The sequence below is a fragment of the Hyla sarda genome, chromosome 3, assembly GCF_029499605.1.
Source record: "Hyla sarda isolate aHylSar1 chromosome 3, aHylSar1.hap1, whole genome shotgun sequence".
Taxonomy (NCBI): domain Eukaryota; kingdom Metazoa; phylum Chordata; class Amphibia; order Anura; family Hylidae; genus Hyla; species Hyla sarda.
This window is the reverse complement of record NC_079191.1, coordinates 435688771-435706622: the sequence shown is the minus strand read 5'-3', so window position 1 is coordinate 435706622 and position 17852 is coordinate 435688771. Positions and strand designations below refer to the sequence as shown.

The window sequence follows — 17852 nt, the reverse complement described above, 5'->3', positions numbered from 1 at the left end:
GAGGCACATTCTTTCTATGGAAAAGTGTACCTTCAGCTGTTGTGTAACTACAACTCCCAGCTTGCACAAACAGCTAAAGTGCATGCTGGGAGTTGTAGTGGTGCATCTGGTGGTTGCATAACTACAACTCCCAGCATGCCCGTTGGCTGTCGGTGACTGCCGAGAGTTGTAGTTTTGCAACAGCTGAAGGCACACTGAGTTAAGTAGCAAACCAGTGTGTCTCCAGCTGTTGCATAACTACAATCCCCAGCATCCCGAGCCAAAGTAGTATGCCTCCAGTTGTTGCATAACTACAACACCCAGCATGCCTTTCCGCTGTCCGTACATGCTGGGGGTTGTAGCTTTTGCAACAGCTGAAGGCACACTGGTTGCAAAACACTGAGTTTGTTACCAAACTCGGTGTTTCACAACCAGTGTGCCTCTAGCTGTTGCAAAACTACAACTCCCAGCATGCACTGATAGACCGTACATGCTGGGAGTTGTAGTTTTGCAACAGCTGGATGTTCCCCCCCCCCCCCCCCCCCCCCCCCAATGTGAATGTACAGGGTACACTTACATGGGCGGAGGATTACAGTAAGTATCCGGCTGCAAATTTGAGGTGCGGCAAAATTTCTGCCGCAGCTCAAACTGCCAGCGAGAAACTACTGTGAACCCCCGCCCGTGCGACTGTACCCTAAAAACACTACACTACACTAACACAAAATAAAATAAAAAGTAAAAAACACTACATATACACATACCCCTACACAACCCCCCTCCCCAATAAAAATGAAAAACGTCTGGTACGCCACTGTTTCCAAAACGGAGCCTCCAGCGGTTGCAAAACTACAACTCCCAGCATGCACTGATAGACCGTACATGCTGGGAGTTGTAGTTTTGCAACAGCTGGATGTCCCCCCCCCCCCCCCCCCCCCCCCCCAATGTGAACATACAGGGTACACTCACATGGGCGGAGGATTACAGTAAGTATCCGGCTGCAAGTTTGAGCTGCGTCAAATTTTCTGCCGCAGCTCAAACTGCCAGCGAGAAACTACTGTGAACCCCCGCCCGTGTGACTGTACCCTAAAAACACTACACTACACTAACACAAAATAAAATAAAAAGTAAAAAACACTACATATACACATACCCCTACACAACCCCCCTCCCCAATAAAAATGAAAAACGTCTGGTACGCCACTGTTTCCAAAACGGAGCCTCCAGCTGTTGCAAAACAACTCTTCCCAGTATTGCCAGATAGCCGTTGACTGTCTAGGCATGCTGGGAGTTTTACAACAGCTGGAGGCACCCTCTTTGGGAATCACTGCCGTAGAATTCCCCTATGTCCACCCCTATGCAAGTCCCTAATTTAGGCCTCAAATGCGCATGGCGCTCTCTCACTTTGGAGCCCTGTCGTATTTCAAGGCAACAGTTAAGGGCCACATATGGGGTATCGCCGTACTCGGGAGAAATTGCCTAACAAATTTTGGGGGGTATTTTCTGCTATTACCCTTTTAAAAAATGTAAAATCTTTGGGAAAACAAGCATTTTAGGTAAAAAAATATATATATTTTTTTACATATGCAAAAGTCGTGAAACACCTGTAGGGTATTAAGGTTCACATTACCCCTTGTTACATTCCCCGAGGGGTCTAGTTTCCAAAATGGTATGCCATGTGTTTTTTTTTTGCTGTTCTGGCACCATAGGGGCTTCCTAAATGCGGCATGCCCCCAGAGCAAAATTTGCTTTAAAAAAAGCCAAATGTTACTCCTTCTCTTCTGAGACCTGTAGTGCGCCAGCAGAGCACTTTTCACCCCCATATGGGGTGTTTTCTGAATCGGGAGAAATTGGGCTTCAAATTTTGGGGGGTATTTTCCGCTATTACCCTTTTTAAAAATGTAAACATTTTGGGAAAACAAGCATTTTAGGTAAAAATTTTTTTTTTTTTTACATATGCAAAAGTCGTGAAACACCTGTAGGGCATTAAGGTTCACGTTACCCCTTGTTACGTTCCCCGAGGGGTCTAGTTTCCAAAATGGTATGCCATGTGTTTTTTTTTTTGCTGTTCTGGCACCATAGGGGCTTCCTAAATGCGGCATGCCCCCAGAGCTAAATTTGCTTTCAAAAAGCCAAATGTGACTCCTTCTCTTCTGAGACCTGTAGTGCGCCAGCAGAGCACTTTTCACCCCCATGCGAGGTGTTTTCTGTATCGGGAGAAATTGGGCTTCAAATTTTGGGGGGTATTTTCTGCTATTACCCTTTTTAAAAATGTAACATTTTTGGGAAACCAAGCATTTTAGGTAAAAAATATATATATTTTTTTTACATATGCAAAAGTCGTGAATCACCTGTAGGGTATTAAGGTTCACTTTACCCCTTGTTACGTTCCCTGAGGGGTCTAGTTTCCAAATGGTATGCCATGTGTTTTTTTTTTGCTGTCCTGGCACCATAGGGGCTTCCTAAATGCGGCATGCCCCCCAAAAACCATTTGTCGCTCCTTCCCTTCTGAGCCCTCTACTGCGCCCGCCGAACACTTTACATAGACATATGAGGTATGTGCTTACTCGAGAGAAATTGGGTTTCAAATACAAGTAAAAATTTTCTCCTTTTTACCCCTTGCAAAAATTCAAAAATTGGGTCTACAAGAACATGCGAGTGTAAAAAATGAAGATTTTGAATTTTCTCCTTCACTTTGCTGCTATTCCTGTGAAACACCTAAAGGGTTAATACACTTACTGAATGTCATTTTGAATACTTTGGGGGGTGCAGTTTTTATAATGGGGTCTTTTATGGGGTATTTCTAATATGAAGACCCTTCAAATCCACTTCAAACCTGAACTGGTCCATGAAAAATAGTGAGTTTGAAAATTTTGTGAAAAATTTGAAAATTGCTGCGGAACTTTGAAGCCCTCTGGTGTCTTCCAAAAGTAAAAACTCATAAATTTTATGATGCAAACATAAAGTAGACATATTGTATATGTGAACCCCAAAAAAATATATTTTGAATATCCATTTTCCTTACAAGCAGAGAGCTTCAAAGTTAGAAAAATGCAAAATTTTCATTTTTTTCATCAAATTTTGGGATTTTTCACCAAGAAAGGATGCAAGTTACCATAAAATTTTACCACTAAGTTAAAGTAGAATATGTCACGAAAAAACAATCTCGGAATCAGAATGATAACTAAAAGCATTCCAGAGTTATTAATGTTTAAAGTGACAGTGGTCAGAATTGCAAAAAACGCTCCGGTCCTTAAGGTATAAAATGGCCTGGTCCTTAAGGGGTTAAAAATGAAAGAAGCAATCTGATTGGTTGCCATAGGCAACTGGTCATCTTTTCCTCTGCACATGTTTTTAAGGGTCCACCATTATCTTTCCACCATCTCGCTCCACACTCCCGCCCACCCGATCAATGACATCCAATAGCTCCACAGGCCCATTGCCTTGGGGTCCCCTTTGATTCTGCTCTGTCCTTCAGACCACACATCCGGACCCTCAATCACTTCCTGTTGCCTCCACCTCAAAAACATTTCTTGAATCTGCAACTTTGACCCCACTAGGCTACTGGTACATGCCCTCGTCATCGTCTGCTTGGACTACTGCAACATCCCCCTCTACGGCCTTCCATGAAGCACTCTTGCCCCCCTCCAATCACCCTCTCCCTCACTCCTCTTCTGCCTCTCTCCTCTGTCAATCCCTTCACTGGCTACACAACCTGCCCCCCCATACCTGCCATCTCTGACCTGATCTCCTGATACCGCCCCTCACCTAATCTCTGATCTTCTCAAGACCTCCACCTAATCTTTCTCCTTGTCCACATCGCATACAACCATCTCCATGACTTCTCCCATGTTTCCCCATGCCTTGGAACTCAACTTAATACCCCAACCCATCTGGTTCTCACCCACCATCAAGACCTTCAAAAGCAACCTGAAGACCCATCTCTTAACCCCTTAAAGGGGTACTCCGCCCCTAGACATCTTATCCCCTATCCAAAGGATAGGGGATAAGATGTCAGATCGCCGGGGTCCCGCTGCTGGGGACCCCGGGGATCGCCGCTGCAGCACCCCGCTATCATTACTGCGCAGAGCGAGATGGCTCTGCACGTAATGACGGGCAATACAGGGGCCGGAGCATCTTTACATCATGGCTCCGCCCCTCGTGACGTCACGGCCCACCCCCGTCAATACAAGTCTATGGGAAGGGGGCGTGGCGGTTGTCACGCCCCCTGCCATAGACTTGCATTAAGGGGACGGGCCGTGATGTCATGAGGGGCGGAGCCATGACATCACGCTGCTTCGGCCCCTGTATCGCCCGTCATTACGCACAGAGCAAACTCTCTCTGTGCAGTAATGATGACGGGGTGCCACAGCGGCGATCCCCTGGGTCCCCAGCAGCGGGACCCCGGCGATCTGACATCTTATCCCCTATCCTTTGGATAAGATGCCAGGGGTGGAGTACCCCTTTAAGGACCCGGGGTTTTTCCGTTTTTGCATTTTCGTTTTTGCTCCTTGCCTTTAAAAAATCATAACTCTTTAAATTTTGCCCCTAAAAATCCATATGATGGCTTATTTTTAGCGCCACCAATTCTACTTTGTAATGACATCAGTCATTTTACCCAAAAATCTACGGCCAAACGAAAAAAAAATCATTGTGAGAGAAAATTGAAAAAAATTTCAAATTTTGGGGGGTATTTTCCGCTATTACCCTTTTTAAAAATGTAAACATTTTGGGAAAACAAGCATTTTAGGTAAAAATTTTTTTTTTTTTACATATGCAAAAGTCGTGAAACACCTGTAGGGCATTAAGGTTCACGTTACCCCTTGTTACGTTCCCGAGGGGTCTAGTTTCCAAAATGGTATGCCATGTGTTTTTTTTTTTTGCTGTTCTGGCACCATAGGGGCTTCCTAAATGCGGCATGCCCCCAGAGCTAAATTTGCTTTCAAAACCCAAATGTGACTCCTTCTCTTCTGAGACCTGTAGTGCGCCAGCAGAGCACTTTTCACCCCCATGCGAGGTGTTTTCTGTATCGGGAGAAATTGGGCTTCAAATTTTGGGGGGTATTTTCTGCTATTACCCTTTTTAAAATGTAACATTTTTGGGAAACCAAGCATTTTAGGTAAAAAATATATATATTTTTTTTACATATGCAAAAGTCGTGAATCACCTGTAGGGTATTAAGGTTCACTTTACCCCTTGTTACGTTCCCTGAGGGGTCTAGTTTCCAAATGGTATGCCATGTGTTTTTTTTTTGCTGTCCTGGCACCATAGGGGCTTCCTAAATGCGGCATGCCCCCAAAAACCATTTGTCGCTCCTTCCCTTCTGAGCCCTCTACTGCGCCCGCCGAACACTTTACATAGACATATGAGGTATTTGCTTACTCGAGAGAAATTGGGTTTCAAATACAAGTAAAAATTTTCTCCTTTTTACCCCTTGCAAAAATTCAAAAATTGGGTCTACAAGAACATGCGAGTGTAAAAAATGAAGATTTTGAATTTTCTCCTTCACTTTGCTGCTATTCCTGTGAAACACCTAAAGGGTTAATACACTTACTGAATGTCATTTTGAATACTTTGGGGGGTGCAGTTTTTATAATGGGGTCTTTTATGGGGTATTTCTAATATGAAGACCCTTCAAATCCACTTCAAACCTGAACTGGTCCATGAAAAATAGTGAGTTTGAAAATTTTGTGAAAAATTTGAAAATTGCTGCGGAACTTTGAAGCCCTCTGGTGTCTTCCAAAAGTAAAAACTCATAAATTTTATGATGCAAACATAAAGTAGACATATTGTATATGTGAACCCAAAAAAAATATATTTTGAATATCCATTTTCCTTACAAGCAGAGAGCTTCAAAGTTAGAAAAATGCAAAATTTTCATTTTTTTCATCAAATTTTGGGATTTTTCACCAAGAAAGGATGCAAGTTACCATAAAATTTTACCACTAAGTTAAAGTAGAATATGTCACGAAAAAACAATCTCGGAATCAGAATGATAACTAAAAGCATTCCAGAGTTATTAATGTTTAAAGTGACAGTGGTCAGAATTGCAAAAAACGCTCCGGTCCTTAAGGTATAAAATGGCCTGGTCCTTAAGGGGTTAAAAATGAAAGAAGCAATCTGATTGGTTGCCATAGGCAACTGGTCATCTATTCCTCTGCACATGTTTTTAAGGGTCCACCATTATCTTTCCACCATCTCGCTCCACACTCCCGCCCACCCGATCAATGACATCCAATAGCTCCACAGGCCCATTGCCTTGGGGTCCCTTTGATTCTGCTCTGTCCTTCAGACCACACATCCGGACCCTCAATCACTTCCTGTTGCCTCCACCTCAAAAACATTTCTTGAATCTGCAACTTTGACCCCACTAGGCTACTGGTACATGCCCTCGTCATCGTCTGCTTGGACTACTGCAACATCCCCCTCTACGGCCTTCCATGAAGCACTCTTGCCCCCCTCCAATCACCCTCTCCCTCACTCCTCTTCTGCCTCTCTCCTCTGTCAATCCCTTCACTGGCTACACAACCTGCCCCCCATACCTGCCATCTCTGACCTGATCTCCTGATACCGCCCCTCACCTAATCTCTGATCTTCTCAAGACCTCCACCTAATCTTTCTCCTTGTCCACATCGCATACAACCATCTCCATGACTTCTCCCATGTTTCCCCATGCCTTGGAACTCAACTTAATACCCCAACCCATCTGGTTCTCACCCACCATCAAGACCTTCAAAAGCAACCTGAAGACCCATCTCTTAACCCCTTAAAGGGGTACTCCGCCCCTAGACATCTTATCCCCTATCCAAAGGATAGGGGATAAGATGTCAGATCGCCGGGGTCCCGCTGCTGGGGACCCCGGGGATCGCCGCTGCAGCACCCCGCTATCATTACTGCGCAGAGCGAGATGGCTCTGCACGTAATGACGGGCAATACAGGGGCCGGAGCATCTTTACATCATGGCTCCGCCCCTCGTGACGTCACGGCCCACCCCCGTCAATACAAGTCTATGGGAAGGGGGCGTGGCGGTTGTCACGCCCCCTGCCATAGACTTGCATTAAGGGGACGGGCCGTGATGTCATGAGGGGCGGAGCCATGACATCACGCTGCTTCGGCCCCTGTATCGCCCGTCATTACGCACAGAGCAAACTCTCTCTGTGCAGTAATGATGACGGGGTGCCACAGCGGCGATCCCCTGGGTCCCCAGCAGCGGGACCCCGGCGATCTGACATCTTATCCCCTATCCTTTGGATAAGATGCCAGGGGCGGAGTACCCCTTTAAGGACCCGGGGTTTTTCCGTTTTTGCATTTTCGTTTTTTGCTCCTTGCCTTTAAAAAATCATAACTCTTTAAATTTTGCCCCTAAAAATCCATATGATGGCTTATTTTTAGCGCCACCAATTCTACTTTGTAATGACATCAGTCATTTTACCCAAAAATCTACGGCCAAACGAAAAAAAAATCATTGTGAGAGAAAATTGAAAAAAAAAAAGCCATTTTGTAACTTTTGGGGGCTTCCGTTTCTACGCAACACATTTTTCGGTAAAAATGACACCTTATCATTATTCTGTAGGTCCATACGGTTAAAATGATACCCTACTTATATAGGTTTGAATTTGTTGCACTTCTGGAAAAAATCATAACTACATGCAGGAAAATTTATACGTTTAAAATTGTCATCTTCTGACCCCTATAACTATTTTATTTTTCCGCGTACAGGGCGGTATGAGGGCTCATTTTTTGCGCCGTGATCTGAAGTTTTTAGAGGTACGATTGTTGCATTGATAGAACTTATTGATCATTTTTTCATGATATAAAAAGTGACCAAAAATTTACTATTTTATTGTACCATATATGTTTATTTTTATTTACACTGTTTTTTTTTAATGGGAAAAGGGGGGTGATTCAAACTTTTAATAGGGGAGGGGTTAAATGATCTTTTTTCACTTTTTTTTGCAGTGTTATAGCTCTGCTATAACACTGCACACACTGATGTCTTATACTGATCATTGTTATCCCATAGGAGGCTATAACACTGAACACACTGATCATTGTTATCCCATAGGAGGCTATAACACTGCACACACTGATCTCTTATACTGATCATTGTTATCCCATAGGAGGCTATAACACTGCACACACTGATCTTTCACATTAATCACTGGTTTCTCATAAGAAACCAGTGATCGATGATTCTGCCGCTTGACTGCTCAGGCCTGGATCTCAGGCACTGAGCAGTCATTCGGCAATCGGACAGCATGGAGGCAGGTAGGGGCCCTCCCGCTGTCCTGTAAGCTGTTCGGGATGCCGCCGCGGATATCCCGAACAGCTCCCTGAGCTAACCGGCATGCTTTCACTTCCGCTTTAGATGCGGCGTTCAACTTTGAACGCCGCGTCTAAAGGGTTAATAGTGTGCGGCACCGCGATCAATGCTGCGCTATTAGCCACGGGTCATAGATCATAGAATTTTTATATCAACTGGTTCCAGAAAGTTAAACAGATTTGTAAATGACTTCTATTTAAAAAATCTTAATCCTTCCAGTAGTTATCAGCTGCTGCATTTGAGTTGTTCTTTTCTGTCTGACAACGGTGCTCTCTGCTGATACCTCTGTCTGTCTTAGGAACTGTCCAGAGTAGGAGCAAATCCCCATAGCAAACCTCTAACCTCTAACAGTTCCTAAGACAAGCAGAGGTGTCAGTAGAGAGCACTGTTGTCAGAAACAAAAGAACAATTCAACTTCAGCAGCTGATAACTACTGGAAGGATTAAAAATGTTTTATAGTTTATTTTTAAGTAATTTACGAACCTGTTTATCTTTCTGGAGCCAGTTGATATATAAAAAAAAGTTTTTTCTTGGAATACCCCTTTAAGGAGCCTACACCCTACAATAACCCTGCTGCTCCTGTATGACCCTATGAACAGCTGCTTCCCAAACTTTTCACTGAAGACCGGCTGTCTCCACAAGGGGGGGGGGGGGGGGAAGACCGGCTTCACAGAAGACCGGCTGACATCACAAGGTGGGGGGGGGGCCCCCTTGTGATGTCCCAGCACCAAAGGCTGTCCTGTGGCTTTGGACTCTCTCAGGCAGACCTGCAGCACCAGTGTTGGGCCCACTGTGGGACTTATTATTGTGTTTATTATGTCCCAGCACTTTGCCAAGAGTGAATATATTTTTATAATTATCATGCTGTGTTATTTCTATCTATGTTATTTATATGTGTTATGGTACCTTTAAGAGAGGAGCAGTACACCCCATGTGACCCTGCCTGCCAATGGGAACCCCTAAATTCTTGTCCATATAGTATAGTGGGGGGGAGGAGTAGCCCTTGTCTAGCTCTAGCGCTACGTCTGAGCACCAGAAATTTGTGTTACCTGGAGTTCTATAACCCCATAAAGGGGTACTCCCCTGGAAAACATTTGTCTTTAAATCAACTGTGGCCAGAAAGTTAAACAGATTTGTAAATTACTTCTAGTTAAAAATCTTAATCCTTCCAGTACTTATCAGCTACTGTATGCTCCACAGGAAGTTCTTTTCTTTTTTTTCTTTTCCTTTCTGTCTGACCACAGTGCTCTCTGCTGACACCTCTGTCCATGCCAGGAACTGTCCAGAGCAGGAGAGGTTTGCTATGGGGATTTGCTCCTACTCTGGACAGTTCCTAAAATGGACAGAGGTGTCAGCAGAGAGCACTGTGGTCAGACAAAAAGGAAATTCAAAAAGAAAAGAAATTCCTGTGGAGCATACAGCAGCTCATAAGTACTGGAAGGGTTAAGATTTTTAAAGAGAAGTAATTTACAAATCTGTTTAACTTTCTGGCACCAGTTGATTTAAAAAAATAAAGTTTTCCAGTGGAGTACCCCTTTATGGTGTGTTGTGTGGGGTGAAGCCTCAAGGGAAGGCCCAGATTAAATCTATCTTATCCAGTCATTATGCAAGGATCACCCGCATGGTGGAAGTTCATGCCCTGGCGGAGAAAGCTACAGGACCTTGACAAAACCCTAGCTACCTGAATTAATCTTCAATTTTCTTAAGTCAGTATCAATTTATTGGGTGAAAGCACCACATGTCCCAGCAAGGAAACAGGGCTCCTAAGGGGTTACGCTGCATCCTCTCCACTCTGCACCATACTGACTGTGTAATACCTTCTGCACCCTGCTCAGAGTCACAGTTATCCGTAACCCGATGGTGTGTTCATTTACTTCCTGTGTCTGGCCCGGGAGAAGCTTTCCCCAACCTCGTACCGTGTATAGGCTAACGGTGTCCTGGCGTCACGAAGTGATAAGGTATTTCCTACACCACCCGTGGTACCACATTAATAGTGGTAAGGACATTATAAATTGATATTTACACTCTACAATAACCCTAATGACCCTATGAACAGCTGCTTCACAGATTTCTCACAGAAGACCATCCGTCCTCTCCCCTTGTAGACTTTAAGCCCTCGTGGGCAGGACCCTCTCTCCCTCTCTATCAGTCTGTCATTTACTTCATCTTCATTGTATTTGCGTTTATGTTATAATATGTACACAACAAGAATATAGAACGCCGGCACCACCGTATTCTATATATGCTGTGCACACGACTTATGGAAGACTTAGTCAGGTATGTGTGGCTTGAACTCCGGTGAGTGCTACACGCTAGGAAGTATAGCATTCATATAAATCCCAAAAGTAAGAAAGAAAGAAAGCGGAGCACTCACCATTCCGTTGGCAGACGAGTCACTTCAACTGGGTGGTCTCTGGGCCAGACTAGGATCCATGCAGGGAGGCAGCAGCTGGTAACGGGGGGAGATCAGGCGTTGGGATACGGACCGTTCCACGCCACTAGGCGCTTCGCCAGGCCGCTGGGTGGCCTGACGAAGCGCCTAGTGGCGTGGAACGGTCCGTGGCCCGACGTCTGAGCTCCCCCCCCCCCCCCGTTACCAGCGTACATGTGATTGTGGGAAACAATACATATTATAACATATAAATCCCAAAAGAAAGAAAGAAAGTGGAACACTCACCATTCCGTTGGCAGACGAGTCACTTCAACTGGGTGATCTCTGGACCAGACTAGGATCCATGCAGGGAGGCGGCAGCTGGTAAAGGGGGGAGGTCAAGCGTTGGGCCACGGACCGTTCCACGCCACTAGGCGCTTCGTCAGGCCGCTCGGCGGCCTGACGAAGCGCCTAGTGGCGTGGAACGGTCCGTGGCCAGACGTCTGAGTTCCCCCCCCCGTTACAAGCGTACATGTGATTGGGGGAAACAATACATATTATAACATATAAATCCCAAAAGAAAGAAAGAAAGCGGAGCACTCACCATTCCGTTGGCAGACGAGTCACTTCAACCGGGTGATTTCTGGACCAGACTAGGATCCATGCAGGGAGGCGGCAGCTGGTAACGGGGGGAGGTCAGGCGTTGGGCCACGGACCGTTCCACGCCACTAGGCCCAGCGCCTGACCGTTCCATGCCCGTTACCAGCTGCCGCCTGCCTGCATGGATCCTAGTCTGGTCCAGAGATCACCCGGTTGAAGTGACTCGTCTGCCAACGGAATGGTGAGTGCTCCGCTTTCTTTCTTTTGGGATTTATATGTTGTAATATGTATTGTTTCCCCCCAATCACATGTTCAGCACCCTGTATGCATTGCCGATCTCTCACATTCATGGGTCAGGTTGAGGTGCACAATACTTTGCCTTGCCCCCCGGATGCCCCAACCCACGCCAACCGCATGGAGTAGAACAAAGAATGGAGGGTCCCACCTATATGCCAGGATTTGAAGGTCCGTAGCCAACATGCACCACAACACTGAATTGTTAGACAATTAAATTGTCCCGGACGCATCAAAGAGACAATACGCCGTACGTGTGGCGCCATGTATAGTTTGTAATAATAGCGTTTCTGACATGAATAGCGGCTTGTTATCAGTCCCCGTAAAGTGGTGAGAACGCGTTTTGTTATCCCAACGCCCGATCCTCTCCGCTTCATCCGACGGAGCTAATTGATCTTTTGAAATAAAACACAATGACTGATAAATATCCTTTATTCCGCCGCTTTGTTGGCAAATGTAGAATTTTTCATAAAAATCTTCGAGGTTTCTGAATGATATATAATTTAGCGAGGTGACACCGGATAATGTCATTTACATAACCTCCCTGAAGAGCCTCCGACACCATCTACAAAATGAAAAGATTGGAGAATAATGGGGACGTTTTGTATAGAGCGCGGACGTCACAAATACCGTACGATGGCGGATGCTATGGTGGTGAAGAAAGCAGCAGAAACCTCAGATACAAGTCACCTAATAACTGATAATAACCCCGTACATATGTAATAGTATCAGCTACTGAAGAGTCGGGACTGATCTATACAATACATTCAGAAAGTTTTCACACCCCGTCACTTTTCTCCCATTTTGTTCTGTTGCCCCTTTTGTTTTCTAACATTTCTGTGAGAACAGAATGTTGCAAATCTTTACTTATATATTGAAAAACTTTAAAGGGGTATTCCAGGAAATTTTTTTTTATATATATATATATATATATATATATATATATATATATATATATATCAACTGGCTCCAGAAAGTTAAACAGATTTGTAAATCTTAATCCTTTCAATAATTATCAGCTGCTGAAGTTGAGTTGTTGTTTTCTGTCTGGCAACAGTGCTCTCTGCTGACATCTCTGTCTGTCTCGGGAACTGCACAGAGTAGAAGAGGTTTGCTATGGGGATTTTCTTCTACTCTGGACAGTTCCCGAGGCAGGTGAGCACTTAGACAGAAAAGAACAACTCAACTTTAGCAGCTCATAAGTACTGAAAGGATTAAGATTTTTTAATAGAAGTAATTTACAAATCTGTTTAACTTTCTGGAGCCAGTTGATGTCTGATCACTGGGGAAACCAGATCTCGTCTGCGACACCCCAGACATCAAGTGCATAGAGCAAACTTTGCTCCGTGCTGGATAACTGTCAATGTGGGCGGAGACTCGTGGCATCATGGCCCCACCCTGCTTGTGACATCATGACCACGCCCCCTCAATGCAAGTGAATGGGAGGGGGAGTGATGTACGCTCGTGACATCACGGTCACGCCCCCTCAATGCAAGTCTATGGGAGGGGGCGTGATGTCCGCTCGTGATGTCATGGTCATGCCCCCTTAATACAAGTCTATGGGAGGGGGAGTGATGTACGTGCGTAACGTCACGGTCACGCCCCCTCAATGCAAGTCTATGGGAGGGGGCATGACGTCCGTCACGCCCCCTCCCATAGACTTGCATTGAGGAGGCGTGACCATGATGTCACGAGCGGGGCATGGTTGTGATGTCACAAGCCTCCGGAGCTGCAGCCGATGCTCTAAATGAATGCCGGGTGCAGCAGGCAGATCCCCAGCGGTAGGAACCCCGTGATCAGACATCTTATCCCCTAACCTTTGGATAGGGGATAAGATGTCAAGGGGCGGAGTACCCCTTTAAAGCTGCCATGCACCCTCACATAAGCTTGCATTCAGGGGGCGGAATGTGACGTCACATGGGGGCGGGGCCGTGACATCACTATGCTCCGGCCCCTGTGATCGCCAGTAATCAGACCCGGAGCGAACATGCTCCGGGGACTGATTCTAACCGGGTGCTGCGTGCAAGATCCTTTGGATAGGGGATAAGATGTCTTAGCGCCGGAGTACCCCTTTAAGCTCTGTCAGGATAGACGAGGACCATCAGTGGAGGCCATATTCAGCTCTCTAGAAATGTTCCATTAGGTCCGGACTCTGGCTGGGCCACTCAAGGACATTCACAGAGTTGTCCCTAAGCCGGTCCTGTGTTGTCTTTGCTGTGTCCTTAGGGTCATTGGGGGAGATTTATCAAAACTTGTGCAGAGGAAAAGTTGACCAGTTGCCCATAGCAACCAATCAGATTATTGCTTTCATTTTTGAAAAGGCATTCGAAAAATGAAAGAAGCGATCTGATTGGTTGCTATGGGCAACTCAGCAACTTTTTCTCTGCACAGTCTTGATGCATCTCCCCCATTGTCTTGTTGGTACATGGGCCGTCACCCCAGTCTGAGGTCCAGAGCTCTGGACACGGTTTTTATTAAGAATATCTCGGTACTTTGCTTCATTCCGCTTTTCCTCAGTAGCTGTAGGAAGTTTCCTGTTTGTTCCGTCTTCTTCCAGGCAGTGGCGTTGAGACCCGGGTGCGGGGGGTGCGGAGCGCACCGGGTGACACCAGACTGGAGGGGTGACACCACGGCCAGCAGCACACCCCCCCCCCCGGTCCTCATCTGCACACGTCCGCCAGCATTAATGAAATGCACAGGGGGATCAGAGGGGTCATCTCAATTCCCAATCCCCCCTATGCCACTTCAATTACCCCCCCCCCCCCATGCCATTTCTTCCCCTCCCCCTATCAGAAGGAGGAGGGGGATTAAAATGGAAAAGAGGGGATCAGAAGGGGGAATTGAAATGGTTCAGAGGGGGTGGGGGTTTAGAATTGAAATGGCAAAGGTGGGGTTAGCAATGGAGAGCGCTGGAAAAATGCAAAGTCTAACATGTTTGTCCCGCAGATGCGGAAGAAATGAAGTTTTCATGAAGACATCATGGCGGTCTGAGCCGGATGGAGAAGAAAAGAGGACGACGCTGATCAGAAAACATGTAACTGTGAGCTCCTAAATGCAATTGTAATCACTTATACTATGGTATACAGATCTGTATACACCTGGTATATACCTCTATATGGTGCTGTTTATAATCACTTACATGGTATATATATCCTGTGTACAGATGGTATATACCTCTATATGGTGCTGTGTATAATCACTTACATGGTATATATATCCTGTGTACAGATGGTATATACCTCTATATGGTCACTGTATTGGGGGGGAGCTGTGAGGTAAACTGTCATATATATATATATGTATATATATATATATATATACATGCGTGTTTGTGCTCTTTTTTTTTTGGGGGGGGGGGGGGGGGGGGGGATAGCATTTCATTCTTGGACCCAGGCAGCATAATGCCTTGGGCCGGCCCATCCCCCCCCGCACCCTTCCCCCCCCCCTCATATGCCCGGCTGCATGTGCACCACCTGCCAACCTCTCGTCCTCACCTTACTGGGGGGGGGGGGGGGGGTAGGTATGGGGTGACATCATTTTCTATCGCTCCGGGTGACACCACTGTCCAACGCCACTGCTTCCAGGTAAGAATTATGGAGGCCCCTGAGCTCTTGGGAACTTCAAGTGCAGCAGAAATGTTTTTGTTCCCTTCTCCAGATCTGTGGCCTCCGCTCAATCCCGTCTCTGATCTCTACAGGCTGTTCTTTCTAACGACTATATATCCTGATCCCATAGAAATAGCAGCAGTATACAGATAGAGCTGGAGGAGAAGTGTATAACTACTTTATATCCTGATCCCATAGAGATAGCAGCAGTATACAAATAGAGCTGGAGGAGAGGTGTATAACTACTTTATATCCTGATCCCATAGAGATAGCAGCAGTATACAGATAGAGCTGTAGGGGAGGTTTATAAGTACTATATATCCTGATCCCATAGCGATAGCAGCAGTATACAGATAGAGCTGTAGGGGAGGTTTATAACTACTATATATCCTGATCCCATAGAGATAGCAGCAGTATACAAATAGAGCTGGAGGAGAGGTGTATAACTACTATTTATCCTGATCCCATAGAGATAGCAGCAGTATACAGATAGAGCTGTAGGGGAGGTCTATAACTACTATATATCCTGATCCCATAGCGATAGCAGCAGTATACAGATAGAGCTGTAGGGGAGGTTTATAACTACTATATATCCTGATCCCATAGAGATAGCAGCAGTATACAGATAGAGCTGTAGGGGAGGTTTATAACTACTATATATCCTGATCCCATAGCGATAGCAGCAGTATACAGATAGAGCTGTAGGGGAGGTTTATAACTACTATATATCCTGATCCCATAGAGATAGCAGCAGTATACAGATAGAGCTGGAGGGGAGGTATAATTACTATATATCCTGATTCCATAGAGATAGCAGCAGTATACAGATAGAGCTGGAGGAGAGGTGTATAACTACTATTTATCCTGATCCCATAGAGATAGCAGCAGTATACAGATAGAGCTGGAGGGGAGGTATATAACTACTATATATCCTGATCCTATAGAGATAGCAGCAGTATACAGATAGAGCTGGAGGGGAGGTATATAACTGCTATTTATCCTGATCCCATAGAGATAGCAGCAGTGTACAGATAGAGCTGGAGGAGAGGTTTATAAATGCTATTTATCCTGATCCCATAGAGATAGCAGCAGTGTACAGATACAGCTGGAGGAGAGGTATATAACTACTATATATCCAGATCCCATAGAGATAGAGCTGGGGGAGAGCTGTATAACTACTATATAGCCTGATCCCAAAGAGGTAGCAGCAGCAGTATACAGATAGAGCTGGGAGGGGAGGGATCTGGGAGCTAGCAGGAGGGATCTGATAGGTGATGATGTCATCCTGTAGTTCACAGTAAGTCAGCTGACCCAGGACTGACCACTTCCTCTGGTGATCACATGACCCAGTTTCAGAAACGAAACAAATGGATGCAGCTATGCTGTAATAAGACAGTTGGCGCTGTAGGACTAGTGAGTGCAAAATATTAGCAAAAAAAATTAATTAAGAATACAAAAAAAATGGAGCGCATCTTTAATAAAAAAAATGCGCTACAAGCCCTTTTCCCAATGGGTATAATGGGTGCATCTGTTGCATATATGACCATAAATTCAGAAATGCTCTAACTTTTCAGCATTCCTCAGCAACAGATGACTTTTCAAAGATTTGCGCACGTCCACGGCTTGCGTTGGCACAGATTCTAAACTGTCTCCTGCTAGATTTATGGCCCGTGGTCTTTAACTGGTTAAAATCCTGAGCCAAGTTAGTAATGACAAAGAAGAAAGAAAACATAAAAGTAGGTAATTCTTCTGTACAGAGCGATGGACGCGGCGCTGTAATACGTCAGGTAAATAACCGCGTTGGCTGTGACCTCCACATATAATTCTCTGGCGCTTTCATTTATTAGATGACATAACGGCAGATGATGGCGCGGCGGGTACTCCAGCCTTTACTCCCGTGATAAATATTATCTATGGGGCAATTAACATTTCACGTATAGGAAGTAGATGGACATTGCAAATAACTAAGAAGTGGCGACTCCAGTTTCATTTGCAATATAGAGATTGCTTGTCAGCGCGCGGAATGGATGTCGGCAATAAAGGCAGAGCTCTCGCGCGGCCATTGGATCCTCGGCCCGTTGGCTTCCAACCAGTGGTGAGAATTGTTGGGGACTGATATTATTTACAGACCTTCGGGTCAGAACATTATTTACTTCCATCATTACCGGATCATTTCAAGATTTCTTGCTTTTCTCTTGATATTCAATTAGTTTTTCGGAGACACTTTAAAGCTTGGTAATGGCTCTAAGTCATCAGTCTAATGGAGAGACATCACCGACTCTACAGGGAAGGACGCGTGGCAGCGTACCCTGACAGGGGCAAATGAAGGTGGTGCAGGTGTCCATCACAATGGAGATTCCTGTTATGTCCCTGGGGGTCTAGGGTCTTTGAGGGTGATGAAGGGGCTAATGTTAAAGGGGTACTCCGGTGGAAACCTTTTTTTTTTTTTTTTTTTTAAATCAACTGGTGCCAGAAAGTTAAACAGATTTGTAAATCATACAATGGAAAAAGGTAGCGTGCACTCACCGCGGGTAAACAGCTGCAGGCCCGAGGTCCGGGATCACCACGGCATAGACGAAGACGGTAAGGGGCGCTCAGAGGCTACGCCGGCTGTTTCGGACGTAGGAACGTCCTTCTTCCGGCCTACAAGGCTACGCCGGCTGTTTCGGACGTAGGAACGTCC

General features: G+C 45.5%; 1 protein-coding gene across 1 annotated transcript in view; it reads right to left on the bottom strand.

Annotated features, from left to right (window-relative positions):
* ALK (ALK receptor tyrosine kinase) overlaps positions 1-17852 on the bottom strand; it is a 1017868-nt gene that overhangs the window by 472485 nt on the left and 527531 nt on the right. The window lies entirely within an intron of this gene.